The following is a 22,884-nucleotide window of genomic DNA, read 5'->3' on the forward strand; positions in this document are numbered from 1 at the left end:
GTATTCAATACAAGAGTTTGGTTGTGGTACGTCTTTATATGTCCTAAAAATTACATAAATATAGAAATAAGGATGTAAAAAAATTTATTATTCTTAAAATACTGATGAAACAAAGAATGGAACAGATACTCCCTCGAGGCAAATTTCCATCCTCCTTTTTGGCTTGAAAGAAAGGCTTAGACTCATCAAATCGAACATCACGAGAAATAACTAACTTTCGTGATACTGGATCATAACATTTGTATTCTTTCTTTGTAGAAGAATATCCGAGAAATACACAACGAGGGCTTTTCTGATTCTAAGGTTTCCTTTGGACCAAAAGGGACCCCTTTAAGAGAGAGAAACTCTGGGGAGAGAAAACTCTTCGGAGGTGTTTTAACGATTAGTTTCCGCCGGCGAAGTGCTCGGTGAGGTCGTCGCCGGTCAAGGAAAGGAGGCTCACTGGCATCGCGTCGAGCCGCCCGGTTCCTGGTGGGGCACGACGGCAGGGCTCTCATGGGCAATTCGATGACTCGGGGGAGCTCTTGTCTTCATCTAACCCTTTCTCCTTGCAGTTGTCTTATTCTCACAGGGCTCCATCTCATGGACCGAAAGGGGAAGCAGCCGGCGGGGAAGGAAGAGGAAGGAACGGCGAGAGGCAACGGTAAGCCTAAAACTACTGATGGAAAACCTAGCGGCAGTTGGAGGGAGCAATCCGGTGCCTGGTCAAGGCCGGGGCCGTGGGTGACTCAATGGCCCACGGCCGCGGAGGTGGAGCGGCTGAGCCGCCGCTTTCCGGAAGTCGTGACACTTCCGGAGGAACCCAGTGCGGCGGCTCGGCAAGAGTGGGACAGGCGGGCGGTCATGGTACGGAGCCTTGGCCGCCGCGTTCCGGCTGAATGGGTAGCCAAGGACGTGGCTGCCCGGGCTAAGCTAAAGGAGGTGGTGGCCGTCCCTTTAGCGGACGGCTACCTGGCTCTGCGCTTCCGATCGACGGCGGACCGGAATCAGGCCTTAAATGAGGGGCCCTGTGTGGTGGCGGGGCAGCTCCTCGCCATGGCCCCTTGGGTCCCTGATTTTGAGCCAGGGGAGGAGGCCGTGACATCGGTAACGGTGTGGCTACGACTTCCCCACCTGCCGCCGGAGTACTGGACGCCATCGACCATCCTCGACATCGCGACCAGGGCAGGCCGACCGATCGCTGTGGATGGGGTCACCGAGCAGCGACGGGCGATGGGGTTCGCCCGGGTGAAGGTGGCGGTCGACGCCACCGCGCCCCTTAAACATGGGATCTTGATCCAGGGGAAGACGAAGGTGCGGTGGCAGCCCTTCGTCTTCGAAAATGTCCCGATCCTATGCCCCAGTGCGAGCGGATGGGTCACCTGGAGGCGGCATGCCGTTTTCCGATGATCACCCGACCGGTGGAGGACCGGCCACTAGGGGTGGTGGACCCTGGGGGCGGGTCTGATTCGACGGCTCCTGCAGCTGGGGTGGAGACCCAAGGGCCGGTTTATGGCCCTTGGATGGTGGCGACACGGCAGAGACCTCCGCCGCGAGAGTCTCGACCACCACGGCCGAGGGAGACCGAACCAGGGCCTGAGTCGGCCTCGTCTCGGCCGCCATCTCCAGCAGCTCGACCGGTGACGGCCGTGTCTGACCCGGGGCCTGAGCCGCCCCAAGCCTGGCCGGCATCGCCGGCTGCCCGCCTGACCGTACCGGTGTCCCCGACGGACACCGATGGCTGGCAAAAGCCGTCGAAAGTCGCCCGGCGACGGTCGTCGGCAGGTGGGGGAGAGGGGTGTACCCGAAAACCCCTGCCCCGCTCTAGGTTGACTCGGTCGACGATCTCGACGAGGCTGACCCGGAGCCAAGTGCGGTTCGCGAACTGGAGAGGATGAGCCCGGATCTCAGTCGGGCTGACCCTGGGCCCAGCGAACCAAGCAGAGCCCGTGCACGCGGTAACAAGCAGGCCAGGGCCCCGGCGGGCCTCGGCCTGCCACAGGGCCCAGGAACGCTGGCCCAGTCGGCCATGTCTAGGTCGACCCAACGAGCCCAGGCCTTCAGGGCCTGGCGTGGCTCCCGTGGGCCGGCGGGCATGGCCCAAGGCGCGCCGCGCGACGGGAGCGCGTTGCGCGCCGATGGCGCGCCGCGCACCGACGGTCTGCCACGAGATGGGATCCAGCGCGCGGGCAGTGCGGGCCCACCTGGGTGCGCGGGCTGCGCGAGCCCAGCCGGGCACGTTCACCTCGCGGGCCCAGCGCGGGCCGCGGGGGGGGGGGGCTTATATCAGGACCGCGAGCCCTGCTACAGGGACAGGGCCCGCGAGCCCAGTTTGGGGGGCTCCACAAGCCCAGCCTGTGGGGGCCCACAAGCCCAGTTAGCTGCATGCATGGGCTCCCAGGTTGAGCGGGACTTGCAGGTCTAGGGAGATCCGACCTTGGATCTCGGGATGCCAGCAGGCCCGTTCCAGTATAGGTCCCCAGGTGGGGGACTGGTCTTAGCGCAGGGAACCCCCCTGACTATAGGTCAGACCCCCCTCATGCGGGACCCTTGGGATGCACTTGAGGGCCTTGGGAGAGGCCCAGATGGGGTCTACCGATTTGGCTCTCCGACCCCAGCCTTGGGCGAGCAGCTGGAGGCTGCCCCCAAGGATGCGAAGCCAGGGGCCATCCTGGGTTGCACTTGGAGGAGAGTTCGGCCGAGCCATTGACGCCACAAGAGGGTGCGGCAGGGGTGCCACTCGGAGGGGCGCCCCGTGAAGGTCCCACAGACAGTGGTGACTGCTCCGTGGGCATAGCTACGGCAGAGGGGGACCACCCAGCTGTCGTGCAACTCATCAGGGCGGCTGTCATGCGCGATGCATCTGGTGAGGTAGAGCAGCAGGGCGACCTAGGCCGCCAGCCTGAGATAGCTCCCGAGGCCTAGGGCGAGGATGAGCCTAAGGCCGACCATACAGATTGTGATCCATGAAGATTCTGGCCTGGAATTATAGGGGGCGGCCAAGCCGGCCTTTATGTCATCCTTTAAGCGGCTAGTGCAGGTCCACTGTCCAGAGATCTGTTTTCTTTGCGAGACACGGTTATCTAGCGATGGGCTCGGTCGACTAAGGCGGCGCCTGGGGAGAGACTGAGAGACCTATGCAGTCGAGTCCCAGGGGCTGTCTGGTGGCCTTTTGGTCCTGTGGAGGTGAGGGGTGGCGACGATTGATGTCTTCCACAACTGCTCTCAACAGGTAGTCATGGTTGTATCGGAACCTGATGCTGACCCGTGGGTGTTGTGCGGTGTGTATGCGAGCATGGATCACAGGGTTAGGAGAGCCCTCTGGCAAGAGATCACCAACTTGGCTGCCCAGGGCATCCCGACGGTGTAAGTTGGTGACTTCAATTGTATCCAGAGTGCGAGTGACAAGAGGAAAGGTGCGGTATTCACGGATAGAGTGGACAGAAGGGAGTTTCGCGACTTTGTGCTGCAAAACGGCCTGGTGGACTTAGGTTTTTCGGGACCACGGTTTACCTGGTGTAACAATCAATCCGGCAGTGCTAGGGTTTGGGAGCGATTAGATAGGGCCTTTGCGTCCCTAGATTGGATCCTTCATTTTCCTACTTGCCGTGTTAGTCATTTACCCCGGATTGCATCAGACCACTGTCCTTTGCTGATCTCCACTTCATCGGGACCTTGTCATCACAGCCCCTTCCGTTTCGAGAAGGTTTGGCTATCGTACCCTCAGTCTTGGGACATTGTTCGCGATGCGTGGCGTGTCCCGGTGCGGGGGAATGCGATGCAACGGGTCTCACGCAAAATCGAGATGACCAAACGGCGGCTTCGCCGTTGGAATCGCGAGAAAGTGGGCGACATTTTTCGAAGATTGGAGGGGGTTGAGACTGCGATTACTGAACTACAGAGGAGAGAACACCTAGGAGGTGAACTTCCGGAGGATGACATGACCGACTTTCGGGGACTTCTGGCGACTCACCACTCATTGCTACGGCAGCATGAGATATTCTGGCGACAGAAATCTCGGATCCAGTGGGTAAGTGAGGGTGATCGCAACACTAGGTTCTTTCATCGGACGACGGTTATCCGGAGACAGCGGAGTGTGATCCACTCATTGTGAGATGGGTCCAGTCACCGAGTGGAGGGTGAGCCTGCCGTCAGACAGGTCTTACTTGATTTTTTCTGCGCCAGATAGATGGAGGATGGAGGCCCTGATGATGGTGATCTTCCTCTGAGGGCTGATGTGGGTATTGCTGATGACGAGAATATGACCCTGGTTCGGCCGGTGTCGGCGCAGGAGGTGGAGGAGGCAGTCTGGGCTCTGGCAGCAGATAAGGGTCCGGGACCCGATGGGTTCCCCCCTTCTTTTTTCGGAGATATTGGGGTATCATTCAGGGAGCAGTGATTGAGGTTGTGTAGTGTTTCTTCACTCAGGCAGCCATGCCTGAGGATTGGAAGGCCACCTTCATTACGCTCATTCCGAAGCGCCAGGAGGCGGTAGAGCCGGGTCACTTTAGGCCCATTAGCTTGTGCACAACCTTGTATAAGGTTGTGGCGAGAATAATGGTGGGCAGGATAAAGTCTCTATTGCCGGGCATCATCAGCCAAGAGCAGGGGGCCTTTGTAGCGGGGAGGAATATCTCCCACAATGTTACGTTGGCCCAGAAGATGATGTGGGATCTTCAGCGAGCATCGAAGCGGCGCAGCTTGATAGTAGTCAAGCTGGATATGGAGAGGGCATATGACAGGATCAGGTAGAGTTTTCTTCGGAGGGCACTAGAGGCCTACGGCTTCCACAGGCGATGGATTGGATGGGTCCTAGGGTGTGTCCAGGGGCCAAAGTTCTCTATTTTGGTCAACGGCACACCGTCGGGTTTTTTCGAGTCCACTATGGAGCTGCAGCAGGAATGTCCCTTATTCTCTTACTTATTCATTATTTGTTCTGACATCTTGTCCCGTGCCTTGCAGGGTGCGTGTACTAGCCGGAAGCTGGAGGCCTATGTCCCAGCACCGGGGGCAGGACCTATCTCTCACTTACTTTTTGCTGACGATTGTCTTCTTTTGACTAAGGCGTGGGTTTCTGATGCACGGGTACTTCGCAGAGTGCTGGCAGGTTACTGTGCGGCGTCCGGACAAAGAGTAAACTTCATGAAGTCAGCCATTCAGTTCAGCCCTAGCACGGAGAGCAGAGTCAAATAGGAGATCAGGAGAAATCTGCAGATACCAGAGCAGGAGGGGACATTGGTCTACCTAGGAGTCCCTATCACAGGCCGGAGACTACGGGTGACAGAGTGCTCGGGGCTGGTACAGCGGGTCGAGAGCAGGCTGGAGGGATGGAGGGCATCATCTCTATCCATGATGGGGAGACTGACACTAGTCAGATCGGTGTTAGGATCTATGCCGGTATATCTCATGGCCAATACTGTGGTCCCAAAGACGACTCTGTTGAAGATTGAACGTCTTCTTCGGAGCTTCTTGTGGGGGTCTCATGGTGGGGGCCATGGGGTACATCTGGTGGCCTGGGAGCAGGTCTGCCTTTCCATCGGCGAGGGTGGTCTAGGAGTGTAGTCCCTCCTGGAGCGGCGTGAGGCCCTTATTGCTCGGCACGTAGCCCGTTTCTTGTTGGAGCCACAGGGGCTTTGGAGCCGGGTGATGGCAGCCAGATATGGCCGAGGGGGCTCTAAGGTGGCACGGAGAGGCCGCCGAATCTCCTTTATGTGGCACGAGATTGGAAGGTATCTGCCGACTGTGTCGGCTAATACCAGGTGGCTGATAGGCGATGGACGGAGCATCGATGTGACCGGTGATCCGTGGGTGGATACTTTTTCTTTGAGATGTTGGCCGACGATGGTGGATACTGAGGCAGCAGAGGGGCTCCGGGTGTGCGACCTCCTAGCACCGGGGAGGACAGTGTGGGACGAGTCCAGACTACATTAGTTGTTTGGGGCATATTTTGCTGAGAGGATCCGATCCCTTCCAGTACCAGGATGCGAGGGACCAGACGTCAGGGTTTGGGGCACCTCATGCGGGGCCAGTGTCAGGCTGGGTGATCTGTCTCGGGTTATCCAGCGGGAGCATGAGCGGGGACCGGACTGCGCCTGGATTTGGAGGTCCGGGCTCCACCCGAGGGCAGCACTTTTTTTATGGAAGGTGATGTGGGACCGCCTTCCGACGAGAGCAGCGCTGAGTCGACGTGATTTGGGGATCCCTACGGAGTGCGGGGCTTGCGGTGCAGATGAGTCTGTGGATCATGTACTATTTCGGTGCACTTTGGCGAGGTCGACATAGCAGTGGACAGGTATTCCGGAGGAGGTGTGGCAGGAGAGGAGACTTTACCTGCAGCTGATACGACAGTGGTTTGCCAGTCCCGGGACATGTCAGGAGGCCATCCGAGCGACTTGCACAGCCCATCAGATCTGGCTGGCAAGAAACGCTCGCACCTTCGACGAGCGCAGGATGTCGCCGAGGTTTGTTGCGGAGTCTACTCGAGCACTGACGATGGAGTCCAGACTCACCACCCCCTCAGACACACCCTTGATAGCTCGGGACACCTGGGGTTCCTTCTCTGCTCAGGCAGCTCCTCGGATGGTGTTCTTCACCTGGGAGCCCCCCCCCGAGTTTCCTCAAGGTAAATTTTGATGGGTCGGTGTTAGATGGAGGTACGCGAGGCGGTGCAGGCTTCGTCATACGGGACCCTCATTCCAGGGTAGTGGCAGCAGGGAGTTGCCGGTTGTTCGACATATCAGTTCCAGGGGCAGAGTTGCGAGCTGCCTGGGCAGGTCTCCGCCATGCCCGGCAGGTGCTGCAAGCCAGCTCGATCTTCCTGGAGGGCGACTCGGCTACAGTTATTAGGTGGATCCGACAGGGACCGAGAAGTGAGAGCACTGACCACCCTCTGATCCGGGACATTAGCATGATGGTGAGGGATGGCGTGGCCTTTGAGGCCAAGCATGTATTCAGAGAGGCCAACGGGGCGGCTGACTGGGTGGCTGCATACGCGGCCCACCACTCCGGATACGCCCTGTGGGCAGGAGAGAGACAGCTGCCATTGGCACTACGTGAGATTGTGTATTTTGATTTTCTTAGGTGTATTCGGGCATGCGTTGTTTGAAGAACCCGTTTAAAGCAAAAAAAAAAAAACACAACGAGTGGCTCGAGCATCTAGCTTATCACGATGAATCGCCTGTTGATGAACATAACATACATAGCCAAAAATTCGCAAATATGAGATTCAAGCTTGCGGTTTAAAAGAACTTCCAAAGGTGACTTGAAATCGAGAACACGACTAGGAAGTCGATTGATTAGATAGATTGCAATCAAAACTCCATGTGACCAATACTTTTTTGGAACATTCATTTGAAACAAAAGAGCTCGGGTGATATCTAGCATATGCCGGTTTTTTCTTTCAGAAACACCATTCTGCTGTAGAGTACCGACACAGGTTGTTTGCTGAATAATTTTCTGACTGAATAATCGGGTAAAGTACCTTTGACAAACTCAGAACAATTGTTAGAATAAAAAAATTTCACTTTAGCACCAAATTGATTGATCACCATACTATGAAATTCTTTGAAAACAAAGCACACATCAGTTTTAGATTTCAATAAGTATATCCAGGTAGCACGGAATCGATCATCAATAATTATTATTTATAGCCATCACAAGAATCAATAGGTGCAGGACCCCATAAATTAGAATGAATTAATTTAAAGAAGTCAGCAGTCAAAGACTTTGAATTACCAAAAGGTAAACGAGTCTGCTTAGATAATTGACAAACATTGCAAGTAGAGGACTCAATGAGTAATGAAGGAAAAAGACAAGACAGAATACGGTTGGATGGATGTCCAAGCCGTTGATGTGCCATTATATATTTTATATTTTCTTACACTCTCTCTCACATGTGGGTCGGACTTTTCTTTAATGGGTGAGCCCAATATATAAATTTTTTTAATAATGGAGTTAAAGAGTGTGGGAATAGGGTTCGAACTCAGGACCTCTGCTTTGATACCATGATGAAATAAAGAATGGAATAGAGAACAAACAATTTTTTATGTGGTTCGGCTCAAAAGCCTACGTCCACGGGAGAAGAGAGATGGGATCTTTTTATTCACGGCTTTAATAAAGAATACACCAGCATAGACCCGTATAAAGGCTAAAGGCAACAATAGAAGGAGGGTCCAAACAAGGCAAATAATAATAGGAGAAAAACTCTCCATAACAACCGCATCTAATTCAAACACATCTCTTAATTAGGAGCCTTACCAAATCTCTGTTACCAAATCCACCATACATCATGCCCAAATCCCTCTCTTCTCGCCAACACTCCCCCTCAAGTTGGTGCAAAGATATCAATAGCACCCAACTTGGACAACATCTCTTGGAACCGGGCTACTGGTAAACCTTTTGTGGAAATATCAGCTAGTTGTTGATTACTGCGAATATAGGGAGTAGAGATAATTTTGGCTTGAACATTTTTTCGAACAAAATGACAATCAACCTCAATATGTTTTGTTCGCTCATGAAACACAGGATTTGAAGCAATATGAATTGCAGCTTGATTATCGTAAAACATCTTTGTTGGCTGCGATAAGTCAAATCCCAAATCTTGTAACAAAGCACGAAGCCAAATAATTTCACTCGTAGTGGATGCCATGGCTCTATATTCTGCTTCAGCACTTGAACGTGCTACAACATTTTGTTTTTTACTTTTTCATGTCACCAAGTTACCACCCACAAATGTACAATACCCTGCTGTGGATCTTTTATTCGTTTGACATCCTGCCCAATCAGCATCGGTATAGGCACTAATATAACTGTTTTTGTTTCTTTGCATCCATATACCTCTTCCAGGTGATTCTTTCAAGTATTGCAGTATTCTATTAACAGCCATCATGTGATTAACTCGTGGAGCATAAAGCGACTAACCAAGCTTACTGCATAAGAGATATTAGGGCGAGTAATTGTGAGATAGATTAGTTTACCAACTAATTGCTGAAATTGACCAACATCAGATAGCAGTTCACCATCCGCATAAAAATTGCCTCCACTCTCAATAGGAGTGTCAACAGGTTTCACTCCTATTTTTTCTGTTTTAATGTAATAAATCTAACACATACTTTCTTTAATTAAGAAAGATGCCTTTATTTGAATAAGTAACTTCTAATCTCAAAAAATATTTTAGAACACCCAAATCTTTAATGGCAAATTTTTTATGAAGAAGAGCCTTGAGTTTTGAAATTTCACCTTGATCATCTCCAGTGATTACCATGCCATCCACATAAACAAGAACAATAGTACTGTCACTGTTATACTTGATCTTGTATACCCAACGACATCCCACAAATTTCTTTCCCAATGGCAGCTTGACAATAGTCCAAGTATTATTCTCATCAAGAGCTCGGAGTTCTTCTTTCATAGCTTGTTTCCAAGCAGGCTTGGAGTTGGCTTCTTGAAAGTTTGTTGGTTCATTCTCATTAGATATAGCACTTAAGAATACAACATGAGAATGAGCAACTTTATCATATGTCACATAGTCTTGTATTGGATAAGATACTACATGATAAGTAAAGAAGTCTTTCATTGCAGCTAGAGGGCGCGACTCTCTACTTGACCACCATAGGATAATTTCGGTAGAAAAAATATTAGACTGAGTGGAGTCCTCTAGTGCCAAAGATCCAGGCTCCACGTCGGCCATAGTTTGCACCTGTTTTGGTTCTTGTTCCTCAGTTACCATAGGATTGACGCTCGCTATTGGAAGTGGTACCAAATCAGACAAGTACTCCCCCTATGGCAAATTTCCATCCTCCTTTTTGGCTTGAAAGAAAGGCTTGAACTCATCAAATCGAACATCACGAGAAATAATTAACTTTCATGATACTGGATCATAACACTTGTACCCTTTCTTTGGAGAAGAATACCCGAGAAATACACAATGAGTGGCATGAGCATCTAGATTATCACGATGAATCGCCTATTGATGAACATAACATATACAGCCAAAAATCTGCAAGTGTGAGTATCAAGCTTGCGGTTTAAAAGAACTTCCAAAGGTGACTTGAAATCGAGAACACGACTAGAAAGTCGATTGATTAGATAGACTACAGTCAAAACTCCATGTGACCAATACTTTTTTGGAACATTCATTTGAAACAAAAGAGCTCGGGTGATCTCTAGTATATGCCAATTTTTTCTTTCAGAAACACCATTCTGTTGTGGAGTACCGACACAGGTTGTTTGATGAATGATTCTCTGGCTGCGTAAATAATCAGGTAAAGTACCTTTCACAAACTCAGAACCATTGTCAAAACGAAAAAATTTTACTTTAGCACCAAATTGATTGATCACCATACCATGAAATTCTTTGAAAACAGAGCACACATCAGTTTTAGATCTCAATAAGTATATCCAGGTAGCACGTGATCGATCATCAATAAACAATACAAAGTATTTATAGCCATCACAAGAATCAATAGGTGCAGAACCTCATAAATCAGAATAAATTAATTCAAAGAAGTCAGCAGTCAAAGACTTTGAATTACCAAAAGGTAAATGAGTCTACTTAGATAACTGACAAACATCACAAGTAGAGGACTCAATGAGTAATGAAGGAAAAAGACAAGACAGAATACGGTTGGATGGATGTCCAAGTCATTGATGCAAAACATGACTTTCTGTCAAACCACTAGTGTGACATGCTCTGTCAGACGGTTTGAACAAGTAGAGACCATGAGAATAAACTTCCTCACCAATCTTCCTCCCTAATGTTCGATCCTGAAAGGTAACAGCAGCAGGGAAAAAAATAACATTGCAATTTAGTGAGCAAGTAATTTTTCCAACTGAAAGGAGTTGTGAAAGAAATGAAGGAACAAATAGAACATTTGAACTAGGAGAGCCAGAGAATAAGTTAATTTTTCTAGATTCCAAACTGGAACCGTGGTCCCATTAGCCACAGAAACAACATGTTTGTTGGAACTATCAGAGAAATCAAGCAAATAAGTAGAATTGTTGGCCATATGATCTGTCGCTCTAGAATCAACGATCCATGTATTGAGACTAGAAGAACTAAAGAGAGCTTGAAGGTTACCAGACACATGAGTGGAGGAATCTGGTTCAGATGTGACAGATTTACTGAGTTGTTGAAGAAGATGACTTAAATGTTGTATTGAGATCGATGTATCTATGGCCGCTGCTTGCTCCTTTTTATCAGTGCTACCAAGATTAGGCCTGAGATGAGGATGAAGACCCCACCAACGGTCCTTGGTGTGCCATTTTTTTCCACAATATTCACAAGAAAAAAATTCCTTCCTAGTTTTATTCTTGTAATTCTTTTCTTTTACACTGCTGGAGATCTTTTTATATTTCTCAGACAGAAAGGCACTAGATTCAGTTCTATCTGATGTTGATTTCATATCGCTGCTCATAGCCTTTTTTCGAGTCTCTTCTCTTTGAATAGTAGAGCACACACTAGACAATGATGGAAGTGAGGGATTTGTGAGTATGTTACTTCTGAGATTCTCATATTCTGGCTTCAAGCTACTCAGCAGTGAAAAAATTATCCTCTTTCGCTCGTTTCAGAAGAGTCTTTGCATCAGTAGTAGGTGGGCGATACATGTCAAGCTCATCCTACATTTTCTTAAGACCCTCGAGAGGTTTGATGAAGGTTTTGTCACCTTGGTCTGTTGCAGCAATCTCCCGCTTTAATTCAAAGATGCGAGCAGCATTATTTTGATTACCATACAGATCTGAAACCGAATCCCATAATTTCTTTGCTGACTCAGAAAAGGTAAAGATATTAGCAATTTGTGGCTCTATAGAATTGAGAAGTCATGATTTAATGAGTTGATCATTACATATCCACTCTTCAAATTTTGGATCAGTTTTTGCAGGACAGGTAGTTTTACCATCAATGAAACCCAACTTTCTCTTGCACCCAAGAGACAGCATCACACCACAAGACCAAGATATATAGTTAATACCATTCAACAGAACAGTTGATAGCTCTAACTAGGATTAATATCAGATTCTCCTATTGATAAGAAGAGGAGACACAATCCTATCAGGAAAAAAATGATCTAAAAAAAACACTTACTCAGATAACCTTTAGTGCAAAAACTAGATTAGCAAGCAACCCAAACTAATGGCGTCGACCGTGCCTTCTTCCTGCTTTGATACCATGATGAAACAAAGAATGGAACAGAGAATAAACAATTTTTTACGTGGTTCGGCTCGAAAGCCTACGTCCACGGGAGAAGAGAGATGGGATCTTTTTATTCACAGCATTAACAAAGAATACACTAGCATAGACCCATATAAAGGCCAAAGGCAACAATAGAAGGAGGGTTGAAACAAAGCAAACAATCGTAGGAGAAAAACTCTCCATAACAACCGTATCTAATTCAAACACATCTCCTAATTAGGAGCCTTACCAAATCTCTGTTATCAAATCCACCATAAATCACTCCCAAATCCCTCTCTTCTCGCCAACAAATACCTCTATCCCAAAATATCCTTACAATGCTGAAATTTTAATCTCTAACATTCTTATCAAATCTTGTGCTCTTCTTTTTTTGCAGCTCCATATACATGCATGCCTTCAATATCTCTTGATTCTCCTTCTCCTACTTTGTGTCAACATTCACAGTGTTGCCCCTCCTCCTAGTGATCCGCAACAACCTTGGCCACATCATGACCAACATCGTCATTAGGTTAGATTAGGTCGAATTGGAGATAAACCAACAAGGGAAGGATTAGAGTGGGTGAGATTAGGTTATATTAGATTACATGGGGTTGGATCAGGCTAGATGGTCTAGGATAGGTTAAAGGTGAAGATGGAGGTTAAGGTTATGGTTATAGTCCCATGCAACTAAGTAAGAAAGATATTCTTTTTGTAGATGTGGAATGTCGACAACAAAGGATTTTTTTTCAGTATAATAGGGGATCATTAAAATAGGTTTCTCTTTTTGCCCAAAAAGAGATGCTCGGATTGGTGCAAGGAAGGTATGGTGTTGTTGAATGAATCTGAGTTGCAGAGGTATAAGATGGTATGTTGTGCATTTGACATGAATAGGGTTGAGCTCTTGGAAAAATAAATAACAGAGACACAAAAAGAATCATTTGAAAAAAGAAAAGCAGAGGTATATATTGGGAATAGGAAAGGCAAGGGGTAGAGTTATTCATTACTTCTATTTTAGTTGTACATTTTCAGAAAAAAGATGTGTCCAATTAGAATAGATATGGCACACAACTATGTCATGCAAATATAATAATATTTTGAGAAGTATTTTAGGATGAAATACTATAGTTGTTTAATAGAGGTACTCTAAGAATAACTAAATTTCAAATTTTGTAAGGGCGTTATGGGATGATATATTTTAAGAACAATGAAGGTTTTCTCATGGCTGTTCCTACACTTACACAGTTTGTAAGATTAGGATAATTTATTTAATCAAAAAATTAGGCAATTAAAATTTAATTATTTATCCATAATCCTAAAATGAGAATGGTCTTTTTTTGCCCATTCACCACTATGAACTAATCCATGATTTGTGTCTTGGACCTAACTAGTATCTCAACCTCTTCATCTTTCTTTTACCATCCGATGCGGGACTATCTATTCACAAATGGATTCCCACATGTTATTTATATAAGTACCCATAAATTTTCTACAGTAAGCAATCACAAGAATTGAATTTGCCATAATCCAATCCATTCATCTAAAGTTTATTATCCAAATACATCCTAGCTTTAAAACCATTTAGGATTTCAAAGACATCTTTTTCTTACCTATCTTGCTTGAGGTAATTTGAGATGTTTGAATTCTCAACAGAGCATAAAATGTTTTTTTTTTTTTTTTTTGTGTGTGTGTGTTAGGAGAGTTCTTGACCTCAGTTTCTCACAATTTTCCTCCTCTCCTTTCTTCGGTCAAAATCACTGTGGTCACTGAATTATTGTAAAAACATCATTGCCATACTTTGTTGTATCTTGATCCAAGAGAATATTTTATAGCCCTTTTAGAGCCTTTTTTTTTGGGTGGTGATGGCTGTTTACACTACTCTAGCTTGAGTACAGCCGGCTGAATCCAAAGACAAAAAGTGGCAAAGCAAAGGGGGGGGATGTCCCTTGTGATATCCAGAGTATCTCGCCAGAATACTGTATAGCATAGGAGGCGACCCAATCCGTAGCACTGTTCGCCTCTCGGTAGACGTGTGTTACCTGAAAGACCCTGCAGCCGCCCGCCATCTCCCAAATGTCGCATAACAGAGGGTTGTCTCTCCCCTCGGCTCTCTTCAGTGAATCCACTCGATCACTGTGGCTGCATCCCCCTCTAGAAAGATACGCTCCGCCTCTATCACCCTCCTTACATAGGTGATGCCTTCTCATGCTGTCGTGAGTTCCAGACCAATGGTCGACAATTTGACCATGTGCCGTCCTCCAGCAGCAATCAGTCTCGAGTCTTGGCTCCTGATAACATACCCCACACCTGCACCATTCCCACTAGCGGGTACATCCCATCAAAATTCACCTTCAGATGGCCAGGGGGTGGGGGCTCCCACGAAACAAGGACAATCCTAGGCACTGTGACAACAGAGAGGGGGGAGGGTCCCAGATGTCTTTGGCCCTTTCATTTGACCCTTTTAAAATCTAAGGAGAGGTACGAGAATATTTGAGTGTTTCTCTAGTATTGCATCTTAGTTTGATCCTTGCAATTTTCATTGAGCTTATAAGTGAGAAACAATGTCGTTGGCACCATCAATGTTTGTTTCAATTTGATGATACGAGTAGATTTCATGAATGAAATATCTTTAATATAGGAATTGCATAAACAATGCCAAAACTCTATTTTAGATTGGCGCTTGGAAACACCTGGCATATATATATCATATGACCTCTTTTTTGCAATTTCGTAGTTCGATTAATATCTTACAAGCACACAATGAATTTAGATGTTATATTAGTCTATTTACCATAATTAATTTATTTTATTCTTCTAATCACTAGTAATAGCTTTCATCAATTACTATTTGGTTTAAGATGAACCTTAGATTAAGGTCTGGTAAGGAGGCAAAATGGATAACAAAGGAGTAAAAGGTAGTAGGGGGCTGGGGAAGGAAAGGGAGGACATGATATTTTTAATCAACAACTCAAGCAAAGAAAAGAAAAGGAGATGAAAGAAAGTATAGTGTGACATCCATTACTAATGCTCACAATATCATGTAAAGCTTATTAAGAAAGTGTTCTAAATAATTACTCTTCTTAAATAGTGCAGTCTTAGCTTGAAAACAATCATTAGCTCGTTTTCTAATGTAAGCCAAGGTCAAACAGAAAGTGTCTTTTTTTCAATTTTTTGCTATGAGAGAGTGCCTTAGTTAAACATCTAAATCAAAGCTTGGAAGCTAATAAAACTAATTAGTTAACAAATAATTTAGGACTTTCATGTATATGTGCTTTGATATATTTCATGTATTGATAGAGATTTTATATGCATCAATATGTGCACTTCCAATTTGCTTTAGAAGATAACTAGAAAAATTAATTTATATATCTCGTCTAATATATGATGCCAAGCTCCAGTACTTACTTAAAATGTGGCAATTAGCAAGCATTAACATGTTAACTTTAGAAATGCTCACCTACCTAATACTCATCCACATCTTATGTATGGCACCGAGCTTAGATCAACCATCACCTCACCAGGAGATTGTCATTTGCTACAGAGAAGCAAGTCTTGGCATGAGGACTAGTTTGGAGCATTCTCCACTATTCTATTCTCTACACTTGAATTTACCCTTTGATATGTTTAAATATCTAAAAATCAATTTGATTTGAATTTTGCATATGGTGTAGGTTTTAGTATTTCAATTATGTCAACCTTGATCGGTGCTAACCTAATACATCGGGGGTAGAAAAGTAATATTCCAAAATAATAAACTTAAAAAAGTAAAATAATTTTGGCCAATGGTAGGAAGCTATGTATGACTTTTTATGGCTTTTTGGACCAAATTTCCATACTATTGCTTTGGCGAATGCCAACTAGAGTCAATGGCCCTGCTTTTTACCTTTAACTTTTCTTCTAAGAAGTAAAAGAACTAGAATTTTTTTAGGAATAAGTATGGTTGTTTTCACATATGTTATAGGCTATTAAAAAAAATTATAGAAACATCTTTCATGGTCTATGGGACATACACAACATGTGAATCAAAAAGAAAGTGAATGCGCCGAGTGATTCTAATCTCTTAGCTTGATGGACTAGCTCAAAAGAAAGTATATAATGATGAAATATGTTGAGATCATGGGTGACACATTATATGTTAAGTTCAGATAGAAAGGGTATTGAATATTTAATCTAATGAATATTTACAGGCATTTTATTTTTTATTTATTTAATTGAAAGTTCATGCTCAATTTTTATTTCTCTAAAACATTATTGGATTTCCAAGTTACCACATTATTTCAAATATTTATACTATTATACTTGATGATTTGCTTATGTGCTTCTGTAAAAATTTCATAATTCATATAGAACCAAGCAATAACAAGATATGTTTAAGATCATATCAAGTTTTTACTTTTTAATATGATAAATAATACATTTTGTTTTGATGATTTTCATGCATTTACAGTTTGAAACTAAAATAATTTTCAAAAGTAGCATGCATTTGCATGTGTAAATCTTAGTAACTATTATTTAACATTGAATATATGTTGAAATCACAAGAACGAGTCAAATAATGGTTGTTATAGCCCTTATAATGGTTTGGGTGGAGATATATCATTGTAGAATAAGGTTACAAAATTGTTGTGAGAAGCCTATATCCACATTTATTTATCCTAAAATTTAGTTCACGTAGGGCAAACCAAATTTCCACTTGTACATGGAATAAAAATATTAGCCGTTGAAAGCACAACAGTGTAAGGTTCGTCGTACCGGTGCCGGTTAGCCTCTATCCATGAGGATCATTGACCTTTAGTTGCCTTTTCTCTGAGCTTCGTCCTCGCTATAACTGTCATCTTTTATGTGTCTTGTTGCTGCCACATTATCAGACAAGTCAATCAGCCACATTGGCAAATACGTCACTTTATCACATTAATCAAACACATCGATAGATACTAGTTTACTATGTCAGTCAGTCATGTCAGTGGATGCATTAGTCCACCACATCAGTTAACTATGCCAATATTTCCAAATACATCAGTTTGTTGTGCTAGCTTTCTGATTTGCCATGTCGGTTTCTAAGCTGCTATGTCAGTTTTTGTTCTGTCATATTAAATTCTATATTGTCACATCATCTTAACACACTAGTCTATCATATCGACTTCTGAGTTGTTATGTTAACTTTTAATCTGCTGCATCAACTTCTAAGCTCTATGCTGCCATGTCAGCTCTTAATCTACCACCACGTTAGTCTATGAGCTTCTATGTCAGCTCCTAGTCTATTGCGTTAGCTTCTGAGCTGCTACTTCAATGCTTGATCTAGTACATTAATTTCTAGATACATTTGTGATCTAGTTTTCAAACTCAAGTTAGCACTTATAGTACCATCTTGAGTTTGAGAAAAGATGTTAGCATAATTTTAGAAATCATATAACTACCTGTATCAGCCCATAATATTTTTTATTGCTAGCATGATCATGTATCGGTCAATATTATTATTTTTTTGTTAGCATCATCTTGTTAGAGTAATTTTAGGGATCACATAACAATTTGTATCAGCAAGTAATATTTTTCATTATTAGCATGATCCTATATCAATCTATATTATTTTTCTGTTTGGAGTTTGTACAGGAATATATAACCTTTGAGATGCACCGAATATGATTGAGTAGAAAAATAAAATCACTTTTCTCTCTCTTCTTTTCTTTTGTTTTCCTCTTCTTGTGCAAATATTTTAACACCGCGGATGTGCAGATTGGGAGCGTAGACTAGAAACTTAGCTTGGCTCTGGCCGACAGATGAGCATCTCGGTCTCCAGGAACTCGCATCCTAGTCTCTAAGGATGTGCAGACTTGGAGAGCAAATTGGGAGCTCGACGCGCATCCCAGTCTCCAGGGACTCGCATCTTGGTATTCGAGAATGTGTGGGCTGGGAGCATAGACAAGGAGCTCGATATGGCTCAGATCGGCAGTCACGCATCCTAGTCTTTAGGGATTTGCATCCTGATCTCCAACAATGCATGGACTGGGAGTATAGACTAGGATCTCGGCATGGCTTTGGTCGATGGTCACAAGTCCTGGTCTTTAGGGACTTGCATCCTGGTCTCCAAGAATGCGTGGACTAGGGTCATAGACTCGGAGCTATGCATGGCTCTAATCGGTAAATGCGTGTCTCGGTCGAGGATGCACGAATTAGGAGCACGAACTAGGAGCTCAGCACCACTTTGGTTGGCAGATGCGTGTCCTAATCTTCAGAGACTCCAATCCTAGATTTCGAGGATGTGGGTCATGTACACACGATGCTTGAATCTTGGCTGGCATAGAGGGGCAACCTCCAGGGATTCACAACCCAATCTCCAACGATGAGGGTCCTGTACGCACGACGCTCAAATCTCGGTTGGCACAGAAGAGCGGCCTCTAGGAACTTGCATCCTGGTCTCCAAGGATGTGGGTCCTATACGCACGTGCTTGGATCTTGGCTAGCATAGAAGGGCAGCCTCCAAGGACTTGTATCCTGGTCTCTAAGGATGCGAGTCCTGTACAAATACATCTCGAATCTTGGTTGACATGGAAGGGTGACCTCCAGGGATTTGCATCTTAGTCTCCAAGGAAGCGGGTCCCATATGCACAGTGCTCGAATCTCGGCTAGCACGGAAGGATAGCCCCTATGAACAGACATCTTGGTGTCCAAGGATGCAAGTCCCATTTGCACAGCGCTCAGATCTCGGCTAGCACGAAAGGGCGGCTTTCAGAAACTCACATCCTGGTCTCGAAGGATGCAGGTCCCATACGTACGGCACTCAGATCTCGGTTAGCATGGAAGGACAACCTCCAGAGACTTGCATCCTAGCCTCCAAGGACGTAGGTCCTGTATGCACGGTGCTCGGATCTCGGCTGATACCAAAGTGTAGTTTCTAGGGATGCATATCTCCGTCTTCAAGGATGCACATGCCGCCTAGAGAGGAGAAACCATGCATGGACGGCTGTGAAAGAGGAGTCGGGCGTAGAGGTAGCTACAAGAGCTTCTTACTATAAGAGCTTAACGCTACGAGAGCTTGAGAGTTTTCCCTTGGAAACTTCTCACAATCTATGCTTAGGAGCCTTTGATTCTCCTCTCTATCTCTCCTTTTTCTCCTTTTTTTAGAGTCTTTTGGCCTAATTTATATAGAGGAGGGAGCATGGATCTGTTATAATTTGGAGGTGAAAATCAAGAGATTGTTGTATCTTCTTTTCTTATTTGGATTTAAATCTGTTGTGATCTCCTTCCTTATTTGGACTGCGCCAAGAATTCAATTTTTTTAAAAATTTAAATCTTTTCAAAATTCTCTCCATGTGTCGACATGTGATGGGCGGATCGGATTTAGGCTACATCACTTGCCCCCCCCCCCCCCTCCACTTTTGAGTACAAGCTATTCTTTCCAGCTCAGGTGAAGGAAGTAGTTAAGCTAGCCAACTATAGACAAGTTCAAGCTCATCTTGCCTCACCCATCTTTTAAAATCACTGGTTGAGAGTGCGATCAAGTGCGAAAACTTCGGCTGGTCATTGAACACTTTTTTATTTTGAAAGCTGCTAGAGTTGGCTTTTTGTGCAGAGAGCTATGAATGTCGGCTCTTCATCCTATTATTGGCCATCCTGCTGGAGAGATCAATTTGTTGGATCGATCAACCTACTAGATGCTTGCCCCCATTTTTCATTTCTGCTGGGCTGAGGTGGAGGGCTTGGATCTTTCGAGTCATCCCGATCTGAGAAAGTTTGTTTGCTAGCCAAGTCCTCGGCTTGGAGGACGGTATCTCTCCACTTGGGCCATCCTAATCTAAAAAGGTCAGTTAGCTCACCAAGTCTTCGATATGATGGCCGGAACCTTAGCTTGGGCTATCCCAACCTATAGGGGTCGGTTAGCTCGTCAAGGGTTTGGCACGAGGGCCAGAACCTCCACTTGAGATGTCTCGACCTGTAGGAGTTGGTTAGCTTGTCAAGCCTTCAACACGAGGGCCAGAATCTTTGCTTGGGTTGTCCCAACTTGTAGGGGTTGGTTAGCTCATCAAGCCTTTGGTACGAGGGCCAGTTGTTTGGGCTGTCCCGATCTGTAGGGGTCGGTTAACTCGTCAAGCCTTCAATACGAGGGCCGGCTATTTTGGTTGTCCTGACCTATGGAGATCGGTTAGCTCATCAACAATTCGGTGCAAGGGTTAAAATCTCTGCTTGGGTTGTCCAATGTGTGGAGGTTGATTAACTCATTAAGCCTTTGGCACAAGAGCCAAAACCTCTATATATGCTATATCGACCTATGGAGGTCAGTTAGTTCGTCAAGCCTTCAGCACGAGGGTCGAAATCTCTGTTTGGGTTGTCCCAACCTATGGAGGTCAGTTAGCTCGTCAAGCCTTCGGTGCAAGGGTTGGTAAAATGTGGTTGTAGGCCCCGACGAAAGCTTCCTCGAAATCTTCCTAGCTACAAAGCCTTGCAAGTTGGGGATGTTGAGTAACTTGATCGATGAACAGAAGTGTTGCCTCCTCGGGGATGTTAAATGTTTCACTTGACCTATTATGCTCGAGAACATCTTCGTCAGTGGTCATAGTGGGATGCATTCGACTGGTGAGATCATTGCCAAAGGCGCTTAGATCCGACAAAAAAAGAAAGTGGAATGTGTTCTTATTTTTGACAAGATCGAAGGTTTAGGCCCTCTTTCTAGCGCCAATCTATTGCCGCTTGGTGCAAAAATAAAACTGTTCTCCCAAGTGCAGTGAAGACGGACTTGCAGGGAGAGGAGGACCGGACGCCGTGGATGAAGCGGACGCTGGGACCGTGAACACGGGAGAATCACGCTGAGAGCTGGACGCGTGAATGGAGGAGGCGGACGCTGGGGGTGATGAAACACGTGGAATGTGAGGAAGACGCACGGATGGTGCTGAGATTTGGGATGAGTGAGATTTGGAAAATCCACACACGGAAGAAGAGAATGGGTTGCATGAGGGCTCTATCGGGATGAGATGCACAGGCTGCTGGCTGCTGGGATTTGGTTGCAGTGAACTGGACGACTGAACCTAGCCTCTTTCTAGTGTGCAGTTGGGTTGACTCATGCGGTTGGTTGGTCATCCGTGGTGATGCATCTTTTTGGACCTAATGCGTATTTTTTTCTTTGATTTACGATCACCTGCACCCCACAAAAATATAATATTAATGCAACACTTTTATCATTATTTATTAGCAATAATATTAATTTAAGCTGCGTGTAGATCGCACTTTTGTGCTCTCATCACACCCCCCAACTAGCTTATTGCTAGTCTCTAGCAATTCAGAGTAAACGACAACATGAGAGTACAAAAAGTGTTGGTTGGTCCTTTGATGTTTTATTAGAACTAATTGCATAAAATTAAGATAAGTGCTCACTTTCGTAGGAATCACGATTACACTTAGCGCGTGCAACAAGCCGTTAAACCCCTAGGTTACCCTAGTGGACGAGTGTTGTCTCGTGAGGGTTTTCAGGGATGTTACCCACAAACATCATGAATGATATGACATGGGATTCTAATAAAAATAAATCCTAAGCTAATACACATGTAATTAATTGATATATATTTTCAAGCATGGTAACTATCAAAGCAAGAAAAATATGATTATGTAGTGTGCATCAAGTTGCATGACTTTCTCAGAGTACTAATACCTCCACCACAACAGGGTACCACCTGAGTTTTAGGTGTACTACTCAAGTCCACAAATGTTTTCTACAATTTATTAGAACCTGATCCATCACATTTTTAGAATATCACATGTTGTCTAAATTTGTCAAGGATGGTTCGCATGTAAAGAAAGAGCTATCAATCCCAACTAAATAACCCGGGTACACAGAGGTCCAACACAATGGATTGAAACCAGTCATTACCACATGTCACTAGGTTCAGTCCGACAACCCTATTCATGCTTATTTTTATTTTTAAACACATATGACGATTACAATAGTCCAACCCCATTAGGCTCTAGTACGGTCCATGTAGCGAGCTTTCAGCCAATGACCCCCGATCCAGTTGGCTCAAGACATTAGGTGAAACACCCCTCGGACTTAATTGCTCAAACCAGACTACGCCACGAGGCCAGACTTGTCATCATAAGGATTTTTTTTTTTTTGGTTATCATGCAAGAAAAGAGATGGTAGACTGAACCATATAGATATTTTTATTATATATGTGACTGCATCGTGACTATAGGTCAACCAAGGTCGGATCATAAGGCACCTAAGTAATCTAACTGGGATATTCAACCTCTATCTTTATGTGAAAACCAAATCATGAACCTTATGGTACGAGCAAGGATACTCATACTTCTTTTACAGATAAAGCTAACAAAAATGCAGTTAACAAATGTGAACTCCTGAGGCTTTCCTATTGTCATTAAGTATACGTGTGGGGATCTAATAATAGGTTTCTGATCAGTCATAGTATGCATGTGTTCCTTGCCTTAATAGTTGCACAAGCTTAATATGAAAATACACGTGCATTTGCTCAGAAAAGAAAGTGATAGAATAAATCAAAAGCAAAAACAAGTTTTTTTTTTTTAAATCAAAATATTTTCCTCCCCCCAACTTAAACATTGCATTGTCCTCAATGTAAAAGATGCAAGAAAACTATATATGAGAGACAATAGAGAAAATAATATTGTAGACAAGAAGAATACCTTGAGCTATTGATTTCCAGAAAAGAAGATCTACAAAATAAGAAGAAAAAAAATAATTCTAACTAATATACACATACCTTTGCCTTCATATT

This window comes from Phoenix dactylifera, unplaced genomic scaffold (genome assembly GCF_009389715.1).
Source record: "Phoenix dactylifera cultivar Barhee BC4 unplaced genomic scaffold, palm_55x_up_171113_PBpolish2nd_filt_p 000312F, whole genome shotgun sequence".
NCBI classification, from domain to species: Eukaryota; Viridiplantae; Streptophyta; class Magnoliopsida; order Arecales; family Arecaceae; genus Phoenix; species Phoenix dactylifera.